Source organism: Magnolia sinica, chromosome 5, assembly GCF_029962835.1.
Source record: "Magnolia sinica isolate HGM2019 chromosome 5, MsV1, whole genome shotgun sequence".
In the NCBI taxonomy this organism is placed as follows: Eukaryota; Viridiplantae; Streptophyta; class Magnoliopsida; order Magnoliales; family Magnoliaceae; genus Magnolia; species Magnolia sinica.
Genome location: NC_080577.1, coordinates 30,968,162 through 30,978,545, shown reverse-complemented (window position 1 = coordinate 30,978,545; position 10,384 = coordinate 30,968,162). Strand labels below are relative to the sequence as shown.

At 41.5% G+C, this 10,384-nt stretch overlaps 2 long non-coding RNA genes across 2 annotated transcripts; both read right to left on the bottom strand.

Annotated features, from left to right (window-relative positions):
• Positions 1 to 5,796: 5,796 nt before the first annotated feature.
• On the bottom strand, positions 5,797 to 7,530 carry LOC131247277 (uncharacterized). The gene is made up of 2 exons (XR_009171595.1): positions 6,664 to 7,530; positions 5,797 to 6,559 (listed from the first exon to the last, which is right to left on the bottom strand). It is a non-coding gene; the product is annotated as an uncharacterized LOC131247277 (long non-coding RNA).
• A 1,172-nt stretch (positions 7,531 to 8,702) lies between these two features.
• Positions 8,703 to 9,850, bottom strand: LOC131247276 (uncharacterized). Its single transcript, XR_009171594.1, has 3 exons — positions 9,620 to 9,850; positions 9,471 to 9,509; positions 8,703 to 8,815 (listed from the first exon to the last, which is right to left on the bottom strand). It is a non-coding gene; the product is annotated as an uncharacterized LOC131247276 (long non-coding RNA).
• Between the last annotated feature and the right edge of the window lie 534 nt (positions 9,851 to 10,384).

Below are 10,384 nucleotides of genomic sequence, written 5' to 3'. Positions count from 1 at the left end.
TTTGTCGAGAGAGGGCGATAATTGGATTACCGCCGGTGGTAGTCCGATTACCGCCTGGCCGCCGTTGACTCCAAACTCCAGCTTGTGGGCTTTATTTTGGGTTCTGGGTATGGGTTTTTGGGCTTTTTGGGTTTTGGGGTTTAAAGATGTTTTGGAAATGGTTTGGTTATGGCTTGGAATTGGTTCAGAAATGGTTCAGAAATGGGTAATAGGGCGACCTAGGTTTGATTTGGTTGCGGTATAGGGTAGGGTGTATGTAAGCCCTGTATCTTAGACCGTACCTTTCCATAGGCTTCCGCGGTCTTCCCGGTCGAATTCTGGCAACCTTCGACCCTTAACCGGTATTTGCGCGCGACCTGGATTCTCGTGCCGTCAACCCGAGTCGACTCAACCCAGGACTTATACCTTAGCGACCGCATCGTCGCCGCGGTTCCGATGCCGCGACTCGCGCGCTGATGCGATGCTCTGGTCGGGAGTTGTGGGCCAGCGTTCGGTGCGAGGAAACGCCGCGCGTGCGAATCCCGAGAGAATCTCTACAAGGTGTCACATCAATCCCATCAATCCCATCATGTCAAGTACACATCACTTTCACCATTTCCCAAGCAACCCCCAAAGTCAAAAAGCTCTTACACAACCCATGCTTTTCTTACACCTTTAGCCAAAAAAGTCCAAAAGTTCTTACACACCCATCCCTCTCTCTCCCATCCATCACTCCATCACCCATCACTCTCTCTCTCTCTCTCCCTTACAAGTCTCTCTCTCATTTCAACTCTCCCTTAAGCAATTCCATACGTATGAGACCCTCTCCCATTTCTCCCAAGTTTCAAGTGTGGCCCATTTCCTACCCCTTCATCTCTCATCTCAACCATCCATTTCTCATCTTCCTCCATCAAAGAGGAGCTCAAGGAGCTAAGGAAGCCAAGGGAGCAAGAAGATCAAGTGGTGGGTGCCTTGATAGGGTAGATTTTGATATTTTTAAGATGGGCCAAGTGAGGCCAACCGATCAATGGTTTGGATCTCACTTTAGACCCTAAGATGTGGCCGATGGCCCACTTAGATCATCATGATCATTCCATGATGGGGCCATTCTCCATGGACCCCATCATGATGTTTATTTCCTTACATGCTTAGGGTCATCTAGACCGTTTATTTAAGTGGAGAAGGGATCTCCACCGTTAGATTTCAATTCCATGGACCCACTTGTAATGGGACCACTTGATGTATGATTTAGTGCAAGGGAGGGCCCATAGTGCCGGGGTCCCTCCATCACACGGTCTCACTCTCTATCTCTCTCCCTTTTATCTTATTTATTTATTTTTATTTTATTTTTTTTTTGTAATAATGAGGTTATGTGGCCCACTTGAATGGACCCCACCAAGAGGTAGGTATTTTATCCAAATCATTTAAAAGTGGGGCCCACCTTATATGTGTAGTTCCATGCCATCCATCACTTGGTGGCCCACCTAAGCAGGGCCCATCTCCAAGGAATATGGAACGTCCAGCGTCCCTAGACGCTTGCTGGAAAGAAACACAAGTATCAGCTTTTTTCCCAAACTTTGGGGTGGTCCATTCATGTAGGCCCCACCTTGATGTATGTATTAAATCCACACCATCCATTCCTTTCCCAAGCCCTTTTTAGGCGTTGACCCGAAAGATGGGATCAATCAGACCTTCGGGCGGGCCATACCATAGCAAATGGTAGTCTTCACCATTGAATCATTCCCTGTTGTTTCTATACGCCGAAACAGGCCCAATATTGGGCTTGTTTTGCTTGGCAGGAGCTATGAAAGGCCGTCGGATGAAGTAGATTATCTAGATGTGGACCCCACTGATAAAAACCTCAGATATATCAAAAAATTAAAAAAAAAAATAAACTAAGCAGCAGCAGCCGCTGCTGCTGTGTCAGAAGCGCAGCAGCGCTGCCCCGTGGCTGTGGGCCCCACCTTGATGTTTGTACACCATCTAAACCGTTCATAGGGTGGGCCACCCCCTGACGTGGGCCCACCCCAAAAATCAGCTTGATCCAAGACTCAGGTGGCCCACACCGTATGAAACAGTGGGATTGAACATTTACCTTTGAAACCCTTTTTGGGCCCACAGAAGTCTTGGATCAAGGTGAAAATTTTTATCACCCTTCATCTAGGTCTGCTTGACCTTATTAATGGTTTGGATGGAATATAAACATTATGGTGGGCCCCACATGGAGCCCACACAGATGTATGTGTTTTATCTCCACCGTCCGCCTGGACGGTGGAGCCCACTGTGTGTGTGTGTGTGCGCGTGTGTTTGTGGGTGCGTGTGTGTGCTGGTGTGTGTACATATAGATTTATATATAATATTATATTATATATAATATTATATGTTATATGTATATATATAATGTTATATTATATATAATATTATATGTTACATATATATATATATATATATGTGTGTGTGTATATATATTATATTATATATAATTTATTGATGGTGGGAGGCCCACCTCAGTACTTGTGACCCATGGTTGAGGCCCACTTTGATGTATATATAAGGCCCATGGGTCGAGGCCCATTTAATGTATTAGGGGCCCATGGGTCGAGGCCCATTAAGATGTAATGGGGCCAATGAGTTGAGGCCCATTTGATACATATAAGGCCCAGGTGAGTAGGCCCATTTGATGTACATATGGAGCCCAACTGTCGAGGCCCATTTGACACGTGTAAGGCCCATAAGCTTAGGCCTATTTGATACGTTCTAAAGCCCACGGGTTATAGCCCATTGCAATGAACATAAGGCCCATTGGTGCGGCCCATTGATGTGACCCACTTAATGAATATAAGGCCCATGTGATTTGGCCCATTTGATGTATTTAAAGCCCAATGGGATGTACCTAAGGTTCATTGCAATGTGTAGTCCCAACATGATTTATGTAATGATGTTTACGTCGGGCTATGCCTTGGGAGCAATGGTGGTTTGACGTCCACATTGCAAGTATAGTGTGGTTAAATGTCCGCATTATGACTTTCCCTAAGGCCCATTGTTAGGCTCGTACGTCTAATGTGTAGGCCGCCTAGGCCCATCTTTGTTATAATTATCATCTATCTTATATAGCATGTTTAGTTCCATGATTCATGACCATATGCATCATACGTATGCTTGATATGAGAAATGACTGATCATAGCATATGTCTTCGGACAGATTGTCTAGGGGCCCCGTACAGGGGTGTTGCCCTACATGAGCGCACGATATGCGCAGGATTGTTGCATGACTGGATAGTGTGATTCATGCATTCGCATTGAGTGATATGGTTACTATACGCCCTAGTGACATCAGGGTCGTAGCCTTCACAGACGTATCGTGGTTGGCAGGATTGGATACCGGAAATACTGTTCTACATGGGGTGCGATAGATATCCCTGGGTGAAAGTCCCTAAACCCTTATGGTACCAGGAGGTTGCTCCAACGTCTAGACCGAGTGGATGCATGAGTGCTGAGTGCCGATTACCAGACGGTTGCGCTTTCCACTGTGTCGTGGTCGGTTGGAAGGGGGTGCGGCCTTACCCGCCCGAGAGTAGGGGGCAATGCTAGGCTGAGTCTGACCAGCTCGAGGAATGGGTCCGCTATTGACGAGCCGAGCCCGATATTGGCAGGCGGATAGCGAGGTCTTTTCCACTCACCTTATTGCGCGCGATGGGGAGGCAATCTGGCTTAGAGTGTACTAGACCCCGGTGATATTCCAGATTTGAGCCATATTGACATGTGGACTTAGACGAGGATTTGTATGCTTGACTTGCATTTCGCATTGCATGGCCTTGGTATGGCCGACATCATTCCTTGCACTGCATGGCCTTGGTATGGCTATAGTATTCTTGGCATTCATCAGCTTGTTCCGCATTACTCTGATACTGTATAGCTGCATTAACACCTTGAGCATACACTTTCACCACCCTCTAAGCTTTCTATAAGCTTATGCACGACTGTTGCGTGCAGGTGACGTTGGATCGCAGCAGCGCTGAGGCTTAGGCGCGTGGCAGATCATTTTTGGAGTTTTGTTCATCTTCATTGTATTTCCCTTATGCTCATTGTACTTGTAAAGTTTTTGATTATAGTGGAAATGTGATGGAGTTTTTGGTTGTTGTGTGTGGGTTATACCTTTGGTTATGCTTATTACGAATTAAACTGATGTTGAAAATCCTCCTTGTAGCATCCTAGGATCGGAATCTGGCGAATGGGAGCTGGGAGCCGAGAATGGGGTTCTACGGAGGCTGTCGGCGCCAGATTCGGCGATCGGGAATTTTGTGAGCCCGGTCTCCGAGTTTGGGGCGTGACAGTGTAAGGTTTAGGTTCAACCTGACTAACCTGTGACCGACCTGACATTGGGTTGGGCTTGGGTAGAATGTATTGGGTTCAGTCTTGATCTCAGGCTATACAAACATCAACCCGATAAAATTTCAGTCGGGCACGAGTTGAGGTCTCGGGTTGCCCGACCCAACCCAAACCTAATCAATATCTAAGTTATTTATAAATTATAATTGAGTGTGGATTGTTTGTGTTGAAGGCACAGGAAATTCCAGTGTCGTGACTCAAGCTAACAAGATACACCATATTTCTCTCTGAAATAGATTATGTGTGACACAACATGTGGAACTTCTCTAGGCCCCATAATGATTTGTGCTTTAGATCCACACCATCCATCAATCTTTATAATCATTCTAGAGCATGATCCAAAAATGAGGCACATTCAAAGCTCAAGTGGACCACACCACATAAAGTAGTAAGGATTGAACAAACTACCATTGAAACTTTCCTACGGCCAACTGTGAGGCTTATTTTCCATCTGACCTATTCATAAGATCACACATACCTGGAGGAAGTTAAATACAAATATCAGCTTAATCAAATCCTTTTGTGGCCCCAAAAAGTTTTCAACAATAGCATCAATTCCTACTGTTTTCAGTGGTATGGTTCACTTTAGCTTTAGATTTGCATTTTTTGGCTCCACTACACCAAAATCATCATTTAGGAACGGTTTAAAACCGTTCCTAAATGCTTCAAGAACGGTTTAATACTGTTCTTAAATGATGCGTCACAGAAAATCAGGAATGGTTCAGAACCGTTTTGGGTACCGTTTTAGGAACGGTTTTAAACCGTTCTGGTGCTAACGGTCACATTTAAGGCACAAAATTTTAGAAACGGTTTTGAATGCTTTTAAAAAAAAAAAAAAACAGAGCCTTCATTCCATTGTAAAGAAACTGTACATGAGACACTTCGAGCTGGCATCAGGCCAGAAAAGATGCCTGACGCCACCTATCATATGATTTACAGAGACGCTGCATACCTATTTTATTTTTATTTTTTACAAACCAAAATTTTAGAAACGATTTTGAATGCTTATTAATGTTGCCAACGGTCAAATTTTAGGACGGAATTTTAATAACAATTTTAAACCCCTTTGTTCATTGTATGAGAGATAGTGGGGTATGTTACATCTCTAACAGGCTTAGTTTATTAAGGATGGCTCAGTAATTCTGATCTTCTCCTCTACTCAAGATGATTATCTATGAAAAGACTTGCATATCGTTCAGATGCAGTATTGAATTGCATTGCACTGATTCACCTTCACCGGATTCATGTCCACCTCGTCTCCAAATTGCAATTACGCTAATGAAAGCAACTACGATTAGAAGGCTACTTCCTGAATGTCAGACTCCTCCATCATTTCCTGTTTAATGAACTGAATTTATGCAAATCGTTAGATTTTACATCCAAACACAGCCATACGAAGATGGATTAAGATTCAGGATGTCATCAACAGCTTCTGAACTTTGATAAGAATACAAAATCATATGTAAAACTGAATAGGATTTTGTTACATATTCAAATTTTCAAAGCAGACTAATCAGTCAGAATTCTTCTTACCTCGATTCATATGCAAATTTCCCATGGAACCCAAGTGAATCCACCTTTGATCACTAACTATGATAAAATACGAGGGTCCATGGTGGAATGTAAATGGGCCCAAAATGAGCATGATCGGACGATCAAAACAATAAGCTCAAGGACATGCAAAATGGACAGTAGTAATTTACAATGGTCTTACCTGAGTGGAATTAAGGATCATGTGCAATCTAAGGTGGTAGCCATGATTGTAGGCAGCCCGCCTGAGTCCAAGAGTGGAATTTGCTCCATAGTAACGTAAGATGGAATTCTAACCAGTCTTTCAAAGCAATAGTATGAAAAGAAATGTACCAGAGAGATAAAAGTTCAGCAATGGATTGAATACACGTTCCATCAATGGCCATAGATGAGTAAGTTCTCACATCCATGGAATGGATTGAATCCACCAACCACATCCATCCACCCGTCCACCGATCTACTTCAACATCCTGTCCCTCCATCAATATACCCCACCTAAGATAAGTACAAAATACAACATACAAGATCTCCCATTCCCAATTTTTTAATTCCATTTATGTCCTTCTTTGCTCCTGGAATCTTCTCAGTACCCCTACCAGAGAAACATCAAACGCATCCTTCATACCTCTATACTGTGATACCGAGTCTCCTTTAACTTTGCCTGTAACATTGAATGTAAATACAAGGTCGTATTAAAAATCTGTAAAAGGATGCTAGCTAATTGATGTAAATACAGGGCCGATTATGACACACAGAAGGGCTCACCTGATGAATAGCTTGGATCTTACACAGATACACCACACTAGCACATCAGGTAGAGTGAGTCTTTTGAGTAGACATCACATTTTTCTAGGTGATTTCTATTATGTGAAAAAGGAAAAAGTGAGGGAAAAGGACAATCATCTCTGTCACTCGATGAAAAAGACAATTTAGCATCATCATTTTTCAGAAAGAAATGGCAGCAAAGACGGCCACAGCGTAAAAATACAAACTAAGGCCCTGTTTGGTCATCTTCATAAGCAAACAAAGGCCCAGTTTGGTAGACACCTAAAATTGAGATCATCACATTTCGGTTAACAGTAATTATGTATTGGAGATCTGGACCTCTAATACATAATCACAGCTAATATGAACTCCTTATGCATCATTTTAGCTAAGGCCCTGCTTAGTATACGCCTAAAAAAAAGCGCATCTCATTTTAGTTAACAGTAATCCTGTATTTGGCATCTTGATCTCTAAAGGACAAAATCACCATTAATACAAACTCAGTATCAAAGATCAAGATCTCTAATAAATAACTACTGTAAACTAAAATGAGATCGATGCATTTTTTGGCATCGACCAAACAGAGCCTAAAATCGGATTGAAATCAGATTAACAGTGCCTAAAATGAGATCATTACTATCAACGAGAATAAAATAAGAGGGGCACTAAACCCATATAAGAAATCAAAAAGCATAAGGAAAAATAAACTTGAAGTTAAGCTTAAGATAAGGTAACATAGTATGGTAAACTCACAGCTAGGTGTAGTTAGCTTGAGAGTCCTGAAGCAGATGTCATATAAGGCCTCGTTATCAAGCACCATACATTCGTCAGCATTCTCCACCAGCCGGTGGATAGAAAGAGTAGCATTGTATGGCTCGACCACTGTGTCAGAAACCTTAGGCGATGGGAATATAGAGAACGTAAGCATCATCAAAGGCATGTTTGGTTGCACCATATATCATGATTTGTTTCATGATTATCAATTCAATTTGGTGTAAAAATATTTCATGAAATATGGCATGACCAAACACGCCCCAAGAAAGCAAGTGCCAACATTTCAGAATCAACATGAAAAAGATCCCACTGATCAGCAAAGTAAGATCATTCAGAATACCAATTCCTGCTGCCTAGCCCATACACAATGGGCCCTACAGACCTATAAATCCTATCACAGGAGGCATTTGGGGCCAGTCACCAATTGCAGATCTAACCTTAAAAAGACCTTGAAAAAAAAACCCACCACAGGCAAACAACAAATCCCTAATCAATGCTGCAAAACTAAAAGATCCCTACTAAAGCTACAACAAATACCCCATTAGATTTCAGTGGCATTACAGACAACTGGGAGTAAAGGGCCCCACCTTGTGTTTCCATCTGAGGAGGAGCTAGAAAGAAGCTGGTTAAAACTGCAGGAGAAACCGTAGCTGCAGCTTGTGTTTGATGATAATGATGATGATGTTGCTGACGATGGTGGTAATGCTAATTGGAACTGCAGGAGAAATGCATTCTATAAAAGCATTTAATGCACCACATTAATCCATTGCACTCTCTAACAAGTAATACCATTTTTAGCAAGGAATGTAACAATCATTTTAAAAATAAACTCTCCACCATCACTAAGAACATTCTTTTGGGTATGCAAACCATTCATTTGTAAAGAAAATGAGTTTACAGGAACAAGTGGGAAGTACAGTGGAAGAACAGGGAGATTGGCCTGGTAAAATGTCAATAAAAACATGTACCTCAGTGTGTCCTTTCACTGCTTTTGGGTATTGGTCAGATCAGTCAAGCCCGACTATCCAGTTGCATAGAATGTTGTGGAACCTGCTGTGGTGTTGCAGTTTAAAATTAGATTGGTTGGATTATGCTAGCCTTGAATTCAGTAGGTATACCTTGAATTTAAATATGCCAAACACCTAGGCCAAATTCCTCATGAGATCTATTTGTCAGCATGCATGTGCTTATGTCTACAAACACTTGCTCGACGAGGTGCTGGAAATGGAAATGGAAAGAGAAGAAAGGATTTCAATGATTTGCTACCTTGTGTCTTTTTACACACAAGTAGAATGCAGTGGCTGTGAAAACAGGCCGACTGAAGTCAGCACTTGCTCGACGAGGTGCTGGCAAAGCAGCAAGAAATCGATCCTTGTAGCTAAAAATCAACATTATTATTCAATTACATACAGATGAAAGATTACACAAAATTGCATACATCCAAGCAGGCTGACTGGCAAGCATGAGTGATTTATGTTTGTTCACATCTTATATAAGGGTGAACTCCCTCACATAGACAATGAGAACATCAAATAATAATAATAATAATAATAATAAAAAATAATAATAAAATAAGGAGATATCCAAGAGGTGAATCATCACACATGTGCCAACATGACACATTTATGTGACATCCTTCATCAGGTTGATCCCACCAATAACATTCCAGGCACAAAATAATGTTGGTCTACTCATTGATGGGCCATGCAATCTAGACTGCTAGTCATTTTGATCAGAATGTTCCCCACCTGGTGACTGGCACAAATCTCAAGGGCATGTGCCCAAATCACACATTCAACAGTCCTAGAAAACACCTGCAACAGGCATTTCTCACATAAAAAAATCAATAAATTACTCAAAAAAATTAAAAAGAAATAAAAGAACATCACCAAATCAACTAGATTTGCTTAATACTAGGCTGATAGAAAAGCATTACTTAGTAAATAAAAACAATTCAAAAGAAATATTATTATACCATGCCCAGAAGTTGACCCTACTGATTATTATCAAGCTGGAAGAAAAAGAAAATATACCATGGTCTGATTCGAGAATGTCATGTAGTGTTAGCATACCTATACGAGTAGTTGGAAAATGCAAAGTTTTGACCTACAAAAGATGCTCAATGTGATATGCTCATGAAATACAACTGAAACAGGTAAGAGCAACGTTTTCTTTCACCCACATATTCATAGATGACTCGACCAGGACCAGTTGGCTGAGGCTGGCAAAAGGCACATCCAGATGACTGCATAGTGGGTGCTTAGTTGCAGAACCCATCAAATTAGGCGTCGCTCCTGCTTTGAACACACTTTGGACTTTCACTCGCAATGCCACTCCCTACCCATTTGCACTTGTTTACATTTTGAAATGGACGCTTCCCTGATCCCGCACCCGAATCTATTGTCAATCCATGCAACCATAGATGGGTGGCATGGGTCTCAAGTATGGCTAAATTCAGAATGACCCAACCACAAACAGAATGCTGAAAGACATCTTTTCTTTCCTATGAAAAATAAAATAAAATCAACCAATGCAGATATCCAAATAAATGGAAATAATAAAGAACTAGAAACATGAGAAACGACTAAAATACTCAAATCTACAGTTGGCAAGGACAATCATGGAAAGTTAAAATGCAGTGTGAACAGAAAAATAAAATAAAACGGTTATTCAACAGATCCAAAAATTAAATCCGTGTTCCTTCATGCTAGGATCTAAAAATCATGAAAATCTACAGCCTCACAACCAAAAAATCAAAAAAAAAAATGCTAAATAATCCATGTATGGATCAGATCAAGAGATGAGATCTCGTCCATGACTACAAAAAACAGAAACTACATTGAGAAAAACATCAAATAAAAATCTCGCATCTACGACTACAAAGCAGAGCTAAAGCAGAAAGAACGAAAAATCTAACAAATCCCAGCTTCGAGAGATGTAGAACGAG